We start from the raw sequence: 13,700 nt of genomic DNA, 5'->3' as shown, positions 1-13,700 counted from the left end.
AGTCCTTGAGACCCAGTATTCCAGAGTGCATCTCAACCAAGCTCCGTGGGGATCTTGAAGTAGGTGCAGTGGGGATAGTGGTAGCTTCCCACTCCCTGAATGGCAGCTATGACACTGTGTTCTTGAACTCAACAGGTCAGCAGTGGACTCCTAATTCCACCATCCTACTCTGAGAGAAGCAGCAGCATTGCTGGCAGGCCAGGTAGCAGTATTATTCTGGAACTTATTCTGAAAATTTCAACCTGTGCCTCTAGCACTCTGATGAATATGTATGGGACCGGTTCCTTGAATTATAGTTCACCCTGCTTAAAACATCTAGAGTGAGTTCTGCAAAATGAGGCCTGCAACTCTATACAACAAACTGTAATAGATCACTAGGTCTATCGCACACTGTGATGACATACCCCCAGTACGGAAACAGATCATAGATTCTTCAGCTAAGCACCAGATGAAGAATTTGGCTTCCATTTAGGGGCCATGCTGTATGAAAAATATGTTTGCTTATGTTTATGTATTATTGAACTGCTCCTTGCTGGGATTCTTGTCCCAGCTTAACAAGGGGTTCAGCAATCTGGAGAAAGGGGCTGATGCATAGATTCAAGAAGGAGTCCAAAGACGAAAGATAATTTTGAAAGGCATTGGGGGTCAGAGGATCTTCAGCTAAAGGAGCTAAAAGACTACCTCCTTGTCTAGGACCCTTGCTTTTATTAACACAATTTGTCCTAAGGCAAGGTGGAGATATACACTTCAAAGGGTAAGGTTTCAAAGGGTAGAATTTACAGAAGCATTGTCAGATTGGGGTATAGCCTACAGCTGTTCAGGTGTTTGGCCAACAGGAGGCAATAAAATGCCCTGAGCTGTCTGGCAGCAGACAATCCTACTCAGGTTTGGGGGAAGTGCCATTTAGCCGTTCCAACAGGTAAACTGCATATGTGGCTCAGCTCTTGTTGAGTCCCCCAAGCTTCACCAACCTTTTGGTGAAACACTTGTAATTATATGACATGTTGGAATTGGTTCTGGCAGCTACTTGTAAAAATATAAGATTGCACTGTAAGTACAGTGCCAGAGATAAGCATACAGTGCAATATAGAGATGGTACATAGCCTGGGAAGATTTTCTAGAGAATTGAAGTCTAAGTTGAGCCTTAAAGTATGAGTAGGAGTGTGCCAGAAAGATTGCATCTGAGCGTAGGGAAAAGGCAGAGGATGTACATTAGGTCTTAAAAGTCGAAAAGCATAGTACAGTTACGGAGCTTGGAATTGTTTAGGGCAGCTGAATTGTACCATGACAGGAGTGTTGAGGGATCAGTTGGAAAGCAGGGGCAAGATCATGAAGCAGGGGGAGTGACATAACTTCCACATTTTCTTGAGTCTAAGAGGCCACTGATTATAAGACACACTATTTACTTTATAAGAGCTTTCCAGGGATAAAATTGAAACACTACACTAAATGTACTCATTTATTTTAAAACTAATTAAACTCTCTATTTTCAATAGCTAAATCAGAATTTGCACCTAAACCTTCTTGACAATATTTGCCTATGAGAGTCTAGAGATCCTTCTAAGTCTCTTTCCACATTTGGCTGTTGGTTATATTTAGCTTTTCACCAGTGCCTGTGGCCTGGACTTCTTTTTAAGATTAACAGTACATTTCAAGCCATATCAAATTATATTAGGATTTCCTCCTCTGCATTTCTTATTTGGTTACACTCAGTGTTTTGTTTTTTCCATTATTTTAGGTCAAATAACTTCTCCTAAAAATTAGCCAGAAACGTTTGATAGATCGATATTCCATAACTAAATAATGGCCTTGTATGAAAACAAATTAACCACACTAACTCCTCCTGCTTTGAAAAGCCTATGATCTGTTCCAGGAGATTTGGCAGGTTCAATAACCTTTCATTCCATCACCTGGTGTATATGACAGGCAATCTCCCATGTACAGGATTTATTTTCATTTCAGTACTGTAGGATAAAGACATCTTTTTGCAGACATTCTAAGCAAAGAATTAGGGATCCAAATGCAAGAAAGCTCAACTGAGAGACAATAGAATGAAGGAATATCATGATGTGTCTCTTAGTTCACATATGTTTAAGAAATGACAATGGTCACAACTCTATAACTCTCTCCTCTACCTAGAAACTTGTAAGACATTTTCAAATGTAAGAATTTTCCTGTCTTAAAAGTGGTAAAAGGGAAAGGGGAAAAACATATCTCAGGCAAATTAGGGCTGGAACAAGGTCCAGTGTGGGCCTCCTGCAACAACAGGAAACTTCTTTCTCCTTTAGAGCAGGAGATACGGGGTATGTGCAAAGCAGAGCAAGGAAAGATGATTTTTGGATGAGAACCGGAAGTGGAAAAAGAGGAAAAGAAAACAGAAAGAAGTCTTTTGCTTTGGTAGTAAGAATTTTTTTTTTTTTTTTAAAGAAAGAGAGAGGAGAGAGGAAGAGAGGGGGGAGAGGGAGAAAGAGATAGATAGGTAGAGACAGAAAGAGAGAGAGATCCCAGAGGCAGATGACTCTCCACCATAAAGGCAGGATATTCAAATATGCAAATGATCTGTGGTTCCTTTAATCTCTGAAATAGGCCCAATCTTCCTTTTAAACTACCATCCTGCTAAGTAGTAGTAGCAATTTATACTTCTTGATTATACAATTTTGATTTTTCTGGTTTATACTATCTCTATTCATTTTAAACATTTCACCTTCCAGAATTTCATTTGCCTATCTGACTTCTTAAAAAAAGACTCCTTTGGATGACTCTGTTTTATGTACTTCAGATTTCTGCTCTTCCCCCTTCTTATCCCCAAAGTGATACCTAAAGTATAGAATGTGGGGAGGTCTGAGGCTCATGTACTCTCCAGATAGCAGGGGCAGAAAATTCCTCTGACCTTTGCTCTACTGCCTCTGTTTCCACAGCAAGATCCTTTATCCAACACTTGACCACATAAAATTTCCTTTTACATAAAATTATTTTAGCATTGAATGCTGTTTCTGAGACTTCCAAAGATGCCCAAGGAATCTGCAAAATTGAACTTATGCCTGGAGAAGGCTGGTAATCTGCTCTCGTAATGTAATAAATTGAGGTCTAAACAGAGCCTGAAATCCTTAACTCCTAGGCCAACTCGGTGTCAATCAAACCTATCCTCCTTGTCTATCAACCTTTGGCCTCAGAAAGACCACTCTAACCTCTAACCTCAGAGTGGTCCTTGTAGGACTTGTTAAGTTTGAGGGTTTTTTCCCAAAGGCTATGTGGAGAGTAGCATAAATATATTTGCATTTTTTAGAATATTGGAGAATAGAAGCACAAAGTCCTATACAGAGTTGATGGCAGTGATCCATACAAGAAAATGTGAGAGTCAGAATTCTACAAATGTAGAAAGGATCTGAATTAAAAGGCTAATTAGATATGAGGATGGAGGAGAAGGCCACAGGAAAAATTGCCAGTTTTCTAACATGAAAAACTAGGAGAATGGTGGTGACATTCTTTAAGACATAGGAGGAGAAAGTTGGGAGTAGATAAAATAATGATCTCAGTCATCGTTGTTCCGAGTTTGAAACTGGCTGTGGTACATCAAAGAGGAGATATTCATTGGGCACCTTTATACCGGTAAGTGGACCTTGAGCTTAGAAAGGAATCTAGGCTAGTGTAACAGATTTGAGAATCTTTGCAATATTAGAGGTAGTTAATATCATGAGAGTAGATAAGGTCATTCTACCACCAAATTGTGTAAAATAAAAAGAGAAGAGGAATGAAAGGGGATCTTATGCATAGAAAAAGAAAAAAATTATTGAAAAGGAACATCCAAATAAGTAAGGAGGTAGAGGGGTGGGGGAAGAAGAATTAAATGTCATTTTATCAAATAAGATAGCTATTTTGATTTTTCAAAAAAAGTAAATAGGTGTATGGGCTTTACATTGTCCCCACTTATGAAATGTTGGGCACCTATGCTAGTTCCATTCAGGCTTTCTATTCCATCAACCTGATCTAAGTGTTCAAAGACACATTCACTGTGAATGCTGAAAACCAGCGAAAAGAGGGAAATTTATTTATACTGTATATCAGTAGTTGAACAGAATCTAGATTTGATTCAAGGCTTGGACAAGGATGGGCAATAATGCTCCTGTTAGACAGTCACCCAATAAAGTAAATCTTCCTAGGCTCAAATGGGAAAGGCATATGGCAGAGTCCCTGGGTGACAAAGACAACAGACTCCACTCTCAGATGTCCTTGGATGCTTGACAATACTTCTCACAGTGTTTCTTCTCCAAGACAGCCCTCAGTCCTGGCTGGATTAGCCTTTTCAGGTCCAGCCATCTTCTTCTGATCCTCATACCTTCTCTGCTATTTTCTTAGTCTCTATGCATCTTTAATACAGGTTTGGGAGATGTTTTTTCCTTTGGGGAGTCTTGAGAAGGAGGTCTTGCTTTCTCTTGTGATAGTTTCCCAATGTATCATAGGGTTTTTCAGACCAAAAAAAAAAAAACACACATAGGATGACACTTTTGGCTTCTCTTTCTCACTTTGTCACATTCTTCCAAAGTGATGAGCTCAAAACACCTAGCTGTTTAAACTGGAAGGTGGAAGGGTGTATCAAAGAAGAAGGAAGAGAGAGAAAATGTTCTATCGACAGGAAAACATTATTTGCTATATAAAATATTAGGCTGACACACACAAAAAGTTGGTGCTAATGTCTTAATGTTTGTGTCTCCCCCAAAATTCATATGCTAGAATCCTGATGAACATGGTGTTAGAATGTGATTGTGTTAGAAGGTGAGAGGCCTTTAGCAGGTGCTTAGGTCATTCAGGTAGAGCTCTCATGAATGGTATTAGTATTTTTATAAAAGAAATCCCACAGGGTTTTCTAGCCCTAGCCACCATGTGAGGATACAACAATAAATCTGGGACCCATGAGATGGTCCACACCTGACTATGCTGGCCCCCTGATCTTGGACTTCCAGCCTTCAGAACTATGAGCAATAAATTTTGGCTGTTTATAAGCTACTCAGTCTGGTATTTTGTTATAGCAGCCTGAACAGAGTAAGACAGCTGGATAGTGTTAAAAAGATGCTTTTTGACATAGTACACTAAGACCACTATTTGTCTAAAAAGATAAAACAGCAATGGCCAATAGACAGAGATGTTGAAGAAGCAGTCAAGAGAAACAGACAGGGACAATGAGTATTACATTTCTGAAGAAACAGTCAAGAGAAATAGATAGGAACAATGAGTATTACATTCTTACTGAGGTCCATTTTTCCAAGGCCTAAATCCCTCTTCTACCCCAAAAATAAATTTGCTACTTTGAGTTAAATATAGACTCTCTCTGAACTTCACACCATTTAGAATGCAGGAAATTTATAGGATAATCAAGAGTAAGGTTGTAGATGTAAATGTTTTATCAGCCATTATTGACCAGTTTCATATCATTAGTTCCAACAAATGTAGCTGTTGGTTAGTCCATTGCACCTATTTCCCAGCCTCAGGTTCAAGTAGAACATTAGCAAAGCCAAAGGCCCACAATTTCAAAAAGTGAAAGTAATAACTAACACCAATATTTCTAGCTCTGACATCCTTCCTCACCATACACCAAAGTACTAGACTTCTTATGAGGAAAGATTGAAAAGTGACCCAATGTCTTACACATCACTATCTACATATATTTAAATTCTTGCCTTCCTACTTGAATCATAGGTTTTTAGCCAATGTTTCTTTTTCCTATAGTACTCCTTTATATTTCAAGAAAAAAATAATAATTTTTATCACAGTGAAAATATTCAAAAATACAGTAATGGAGAGGGGAATATAACATTTCTTCTCAAAGTATCTTAATTAGAAGCAATTGTGGTGTAATGTTGTAAAGAACATTTCCTCTGACACAGGCTGCCGGGCTAACATCACAAGGTATCCAGATGTGTGACTTTGGGCATATGCTGTCTGTGCCTCAATTTGAGAAAAATTCAGAAATAATTGTTAAAATACTGAAGCTCTAAGGACACTGCCTGCCACATAGTAAGTATTCAATAAATGTTATTTATTAACTATTATTTTACCCTCTCCAATTATGAGCACATTTTCAGCTTATCTTACCTTATTTTTAATGCCCATCACTATGCCAAAGATAATAATTACAGAATGATGATAATGCAAATGGATAAAAATGAAATCACAAGAGATCAAAAGAGAGAACTCAGATTTTTTATCTAGAGTCCTAGACGCCTTAGAAAGAATATTATGAGAAAATCTGACTCTGACCATGACAAGTTACTAAAGAAAAAAAATTTTAATGTTTGTGAAGAAAAACACCAGCTCTTAACCAATTTGCTTTCATTGTAATCAGTTCAAATGTCATTGTGAAATACAGTTTTTCCCAAAACATTTATTTCACTGACCACAGTAAGATATAATTTGTTACAATAAATTATGTTAATGTATTTTTATACTAAGATAGAAAATTTAACCAATGAATCCAACTAATTCAGTAACAAACTCATTACAATAACAAAAAAAAAGGAATTAGTATTAGTCGGGTATCATCAAAGTCTTATTTTTTTAGTTTTTTTACAGTGTCAGCTAGGAACAAAAGTGGACTAAACAATTGAGTCCAAGGCTATAAATTATAGTCAATGTGCCACTTTAATGGAATTTTTTTATTATAAATGAAAAAGAATATAGGATTTTTAACAGAGAAATAACCACTCTGACACTTAGATCCAAAAAGGCTAAAGAGAAATATCTCTTAATATTAACCTAACATGGTGACCTCATCATGCCTTAGTCAGTATAATCCTTAGCCATTAGCTGAGATATAGATTTCTGTACATGAGGGTATGGTTCTCTCTGTGGAAGAAATGCCTTTAGAAACATTTCAAATCATTTATTATAAAAGCTTTCTGGTGAGGCTGTGGGGTAGTGGTGAGAATGTGGAGGTAGGGAAATGCTATTTTTAAAGATTCTAAAATGACTTTTTGATAATGAGTACAGTATAAAATAACCTAATTTGAACTTGGAATTTCCAGAAAAACTTTTTGTTGAAACAGCACTAACTTATTTCTTTAAAAATTTTGTATTTAAATAAAAAGATCAAGGAAACTGTTGAGTGAGGTCAAGGAACCATGATAAGCAGCAATGTAGTGTATATGTATATACAGTGAGTGGCCAGATTATTATGATCTCTGAATGCATTCAGAGATCATAATAATCTGGCCACTCAGTGTATATGTATATGTGTGTGTTTCCATGTGTATGCATGTGCATGTGTATATATATATTGTGTATGTGAAAATACCAGGTATATATAAACTAGAGGCCCGTTGCACTGGGGAGGGGGGGGAGGGAGGGGAGGGTGTCTCTCAGCCCGGCCTGTGCCCTCTCGCAGTCTGGGACCCCTCAGGGGATGTCCGCCTGCCAGCTTAGGCCCGATCCCCCAGGGATGAGGTTGGCAATCAGACATCCCTCTCACAGTCCAAGGCTCTCACAATATGAGACCACACGTTCCTTACTGCTTGCCTGCAGCGGAGGTGGGAGAGGCTTCCGCCACTGCAGCTGCGCTCACCAGCCGTGAGCCCGGCTTCTGACTGAGCGGCACTCCCCCTATGGGAGCACACTGACCACCAGGGGGCAGCTCCTGTGTAGAGCATCTGCCCTCTGGTGGTCAGTGCATGTCATAGTGACCAGTCGTTCCCCTGTATGGTTGATTTGCATATTAGAGTTTCATTATACAGGATGTGTGTGCATGGGTGTGCATGTGTGTATGTACATGCTGTGGAAAGCTGTGCAGATCCACCCTTCAGGACTCAGGCATACATTTTGTCAGCTCCAAGGTATGGTTGCAAACTGCTCACAGCTCTGGTCTGTCTAGCAATTGCCCTCAGGGAAAGGGAGATGACTCAATCAAGTTTACACCCCCTCTCCGGTGGGCATTCCACCTCCAATGTCTAATCAATGTGGAGCAAAAAGGCTAGGCCTCTTTGCTTCAAATCAGAACAACTCTAAAGAATCATCCCAGCTCCAGAACTTCCATTGATATTAGCTAGAGCCTTTGCTACATCTACATTGCTTCCCTTACTCCCTCAGAGCAGTTGTTCTGGAGGGCACGCCCCAGTAAACTTCCTGAGCACAAATCTTCATCTCAGTCTGTTTCCCAGGGAACCCAAATGAAAGCAGTAAGCATGTATTATTTAGCATCACCTTTAGCAAAGAGATCTAGAAGCAACAAAGTCAAGGAACTGAGGTTCAGAGCTAAGGTTCCAATAGAGTTCGTGTGGAAGGGCCTGGGCTCATGTTTGCTGGGAGAATATCTAAGAGAGAGCCCCAGCCCTGCTGGTGTGGCTCAGTCATTAAGTATCAACCTATGAACCAGGAGGTCACAGTTCGACTCCCAGTCAGGGAACATAACCAGTTGCAGGCTCGGAGTGCAGGAGGCATCCAATTAATGATTTTCTCTCATCATTGATGTTTCTCTCTTCTCTCTCTCTCTCTCTCTCTCTCTCTCTCTCTCTCTCTCTCTTCTCTCTCTCCCTTCCTCTATGAAATAAATAAAAATATTTTAAAAAAATAAAAATAAATTTTAAAAAGACACCATTTGACTCTCTCCCATATTCCTCAATATTTTGGTTTCCCACTACTTCCGCAATATATTTTCAGCATGTAATAATCACCTTTTAAAAAATGTTGACACTTCATAATTTTGGAGAATATTCTTATGGGAAGAAACTTGCTTTCATTGCTGGTTGATCTCAGAGCTTTGGGTGAGGATGAAGCCATGGGCGGAGGTCAAAAAATCCCAGTTACTGAGAGAGGAAGCATGTGTGGAGAGCAGCCAAGAAAATTATTGTAATAGAACAGGGATAAGACTTGAAATAGACAAGCAATTGTCAAGTATTAAGGAGAAAGTGGCTATTTGGAGAAAATCACCATTGCAAAACTTTGAAAAAACAAAACGTTCTGGGAAGAAACTGTAGGCACAGAGGAAATGGTAATGTATGCATTCCATTCAAATTGCTTGTAAAAAATAACTTGGCCCACAAGCATACAGAGAAGGCATATCCTTCTTTCATAATGTGAATTGCTGGAGGCTTTCCCTAAAGGGTTAGATATATACTCTTATTCTCCAGCCTAAGGACAATTAACATCATTAGGTTTTCCCCAGTGGTTCTGATAAAGCCCAAAATTCTATTGAACCTAAATGTACCTAAAGAGATTAACTCCGAAGATGATGACCGTAACTCATGTGTTTTATACCTGATAAAATTTGATCACACATGATCTCACTTAAGAATGTCATGTACTATTATCATTACTTTATAGATGTAAACATTGCACCTGTTATATTCTAAGAGACATCTTGCCCAGAGGTATCAGAGTCTGGACAGAAACGAAGATATCTGGAGTCCTAACTTAGCTCTCATCATATCATCCTATAGAACCTCTCTACAACTGTGACACTTATTATAGAGTCAGGTACCCTTTGAATACTCAGTAAATGTTAATTAAGGGAACATTCTGTGATTAGCATTGTTTACTTGTGATATGATATTTTCTGCCACCTAGTGGTTTCTAAACCTAAGCATGTGAGGTCTCCTTTTTGGGGCTCAGGTTCCAATTATAAAATAGTTTAAATAGATATTTTAAATATTTTTTCTAGGTATAAAATCTAACAGGTTTCTTCTACAGTAAATGATGTGCAAGCCTTCACCATCTGGCAGCCTGTAAGAGGTGTGTGTGTGTGTGTGTGTGCTGACACAAAAGATTTTCCATATTGATTATATCCAAAGGGTTGCATAAACTGATGTTAATTAAAGGATATTTGATTATTTAAAACTTGCCTATATTTCTTATATTCATAGTTTATTTTCCTTTCTTTGAACCTTCTCATGTATATTTAGGGGTATACCATGATTTTCTAGTCCTAGTTAATTGAAGAGTAAGTTATATAACTATTTTTTTGTTTATTTTTTTTATTGTTTAAAGTATTACATATAGTAGTACATATATCTCCTTTTTTTCCCCCATTGACCTTCCCCCATGTCGTATATTAGTAATCAATCATTCACTAATGCTAATAAAATTGTGAGAGAGAGTTTAAGGAAACAAAGTATAACTAGAGTTGCATTAATAAATCCAACGGTGTCATAAATCTGATTACTCTTCATAATTACAACGTATATGTATACATATAAATTTTTGAAATATAAACCACTTGGTTCATGTGGTTTTACACTTTATAGCTTTCTTTTGCATATACACAGAGAGGTTTTGGTGCAATATTTATGTGACCTTTGAGTCATCTGACTTGTGTTTTGTTTTTTTAAATATATTTTATTGATTTTCCACAGAGAGGAAGAGAGAGGGATAGAGAGCTAGAAACATCGATGAGAGAGAAACATCGATCAGCCACCTCCTGCACACCCCCTACTGGGGATGTGCCCGCAGCCAAGGCACATGCCCTTGACCGGAATCAAACCTGGGACCCTTGAGTCCGCAGGCCGACGCTCTATCCACTGAGCCAAACCGGTTTCGGCTGACTTGTTTTTTTGCCTAGACTATTGAGTAGCTCTGACTGTCCTAAATTCTTTCTCTGGTATGTTACGAATACAGCCCACAAAATTTAGAAATATTCCTACTACCCAAAGATCCAGCTTGATGTTTTACAAAACCTATAAATGGACTCTAATAAGTGATTTCAGTTCTGTGAAATATCTAAAATTCCAAAGTAATTCAGTTCCATATACAGACTAAACTATTTGTCTTCATTAAGAAGCAGAGGGACACTGGGAGTTACTTCACTGGATCTTCTTCCCTGTGATAGAGCATCCTGTTTGGCAATCATGGAACCTTGGCTTTGAAAGAGATTCCTGAATATTGCTGAAAATATGGTTTAGAACACACTATGTTGTTTTAGTTTAATTGTTGTTCTTTGTTTCTTTTGATGAAAGTTTATTCATCCTAATGAAACATTTAATAAGTCAAGGATAAAGATGTTTATTGTAAGGGAATGGTCCTAATTGCATGTTGGATTGTGTTCCTATTTAACAGGAATTAGAATTTCCTTTCAGTTTAGTAACTACTGAATATGTGAGGATGTACCACTCAAACTTATTTTTATATGTCATTTTATTTTCATTTGCTTTCTTTGTCTTGATGTACATTTGTTTTTAATAATCAGTTGTTTTCTTCTTATGACTTACTCTTTTCCAGCTATCACCTACCATTATTTTATGTTATTTTCAAAGATTCTGAGATCTAATATTTTAATATATTTTTATTGATTTCAGAGAGAAGGGAGAGAGAGAGAGAGAGAGAGAGAGAGAGAAACATCAATGATGAGAGAGAATCATTGATCAGCTGCACACCCCTCATTGGAGATGTAGCCGGCAACACAGGCATGTGCCCTGACTGGGAATCAAACCATAACCTCCTGGTTCATAGGTTGACACTCAACCACTGAGCCACACTGACCAGGCTGAGAGCTAATATTCTTAATTCTGAGGTCTTGAATATTTATAAAGAAATTTTTATTAAGAATAATACATTAACCAATGTTTAAAATTGTTCTTTTATAAGTTTTTTATTTACTTTATCTGAGAGTTTGCTTATGAATTGCTGCCCTTCTACTTTAATTTTTGCTAGTTGTTGTTCCATAATCTAATTTTTATTTGGCTTCTATATAACTGTCTTGTTTCCTCTATTGACTTTTCCCTATAATTTCTCTAACTAATGAACAATGTCTGTAATTTAGAATAGAATAAAACTAAGTGGATGCATGATCAGAACCATAAATACTGTGCTGTAAGAAGTTAACCACATAGCCTTCTTTAGTAGAATAATTATAGTGTGAAGTAGTAGTCTGTCAACACAAAGAATAAAAATAGTCAATTTATAAGTCCAAATAATAATTTATCTAGAACTCATATTATGAGGTCTTAAAATATAAAAACACGTCTTTTACTATCTTTCTAAAAACTAAAATTAGTATATAATTTAATCACTCATAGGCACTTAAACAAATCTAAAAGCTCAAGAAATAATGAGACAGAAATAGATGGCTTTTATAGTGTCACAAAGATAGAATTATTTTACTGCTTTACTGAGTCACTACTGAAATGAATTTCTCTATTATATCATAAACTGGGACAAGACATCATTATGCCTTATATAGAAAAGACTTGCCATCTTAAATTAATTCTCCTACAAAGAATACCTCAGAAATTTGTGGGAAATCCTTGAAGAGTGAAAACATTTTATAAATATAAAACAGTTTACCAGAGATTTGATCCCTCAAGCAATATAGAAGTTATAGAAATTAGTCACAGAAGATTTTATTTTTTTTTCTGACTAAAATAATTCAAGAGACTTTTTGATTAGAGAAATCATGGTATTAGCATTACTGCATTTATTTTAAAATAGATATAACTGAGATATTTACTTAGAAGAAAATATTCTTTCCGTATAGTTCTGGAAAATGAACTGAGAGATGTTTCTGGGCAAATGAACTTCTTATGAGTTTACATGAATCCAAAAGGCAAATAAATGTTCCCAACAGTTCTGGAAATATGGTTCTAAAAATGTTTTCCATCATTTTTGTTGTTGTTGTTCTATGTCAGAGTCCAACACACAGAACAAGATAAGATTGGAGCCTAATTAAGCCTTTGATTAAGGTCCAGGAGTGTCTGAACACAGGAGGCTGCTAAAGTAAAGGATTCTGTGTACCATCCCACCTCCCCGTTTGCATCCTCTGGGTCTCATCCCATTTACTCTGGTCAGTTGGTAATTCCCTCAGTGTTTGTACACATGTAACTCAACACACCCCATACTCTCTGGGAGATGATCCCCTTTCAGACCTCCAAGGTCTAATCCCTGATAATCAGAGAAGATGGACCTAAATTTTATTTCCTAAAGTTATTTTGACAGAACCAGGGATTTGTAAGCTGCTGTGGCCTATGCATAGAATAAACAAATACATAATGTATCACCAAACCCGGTTATTTGTGAGGGAGTAAAGGGGCTCAGTATAGTTACTGTACTAGTTAACTATCACTGCTGCAAAAAATTACTACAAGTTTAGTGACTTAAAACAACACAAATATACTATCTTACAGTCCCAGAGGTCTGAAGTCCAAAATCAGTCTCATTGGGCTATATTCAAGGAGCTGCCAAGGCTGGCTCTTTGTAGACACTCTGAGGGCAGAATCTGTTCCCTTGCTGCTTTTAGAAACCGCCTGCATTCCTTGACACAGGGTTCCTTCTCTCATCACTTAAACTACTACTAATTCTGAGGCTCCTATCTCCTTTCCAAAAGTACATGTGTGTGTGTATATATTTGATTTCAGAGTGGAAGGGAGAGGGATAGAGAGATAGAAACATCAATGATGAGAAAGCATCATCAATTGGCTGCCTCCTGCACGCCCTCTACTGGGGATCCAGCCCGTAACCTGGGCATGTGCCCCTGACCAGAATCGAACCCAGGACCCTTCAGTCCACAGGCTGACTCTTTATCCACTGAGCAAAACCAGCTAGGGCCAAAAGTACTCTTGTCATTACATTGGGCCAGTCCAGATCATCCAAAATAATCTCCCCATCTCAAGATCCTTAATCGAATCACATCTCTCTAATCTCTTTTACCATGCAAGGTGACAAACTCAGGTTCTTGGGATTAGGACATAGACATTTTTGAGGGGCATTATTCAGCACGGTTATCA

Source organism: Eptesicus fuscus, chromosome 3, assembly GCF_027574615.1.
Source record: "Eptesicus fuscus isolate TK198812 chromosome 3, DD_ASM_mEF_20220401, whole genome shotgun sequence".
Classification (NCBI taxonomy): domain Eukaryota; kingdom Metazoa; phylum Chordata; class Mammalia; order Chiroptera; family Vespertilionidae; genus Eptesicus; species Eptesicus fuscus.
This window is presented reverse-complemented; position numbering follows the sequence as displayed.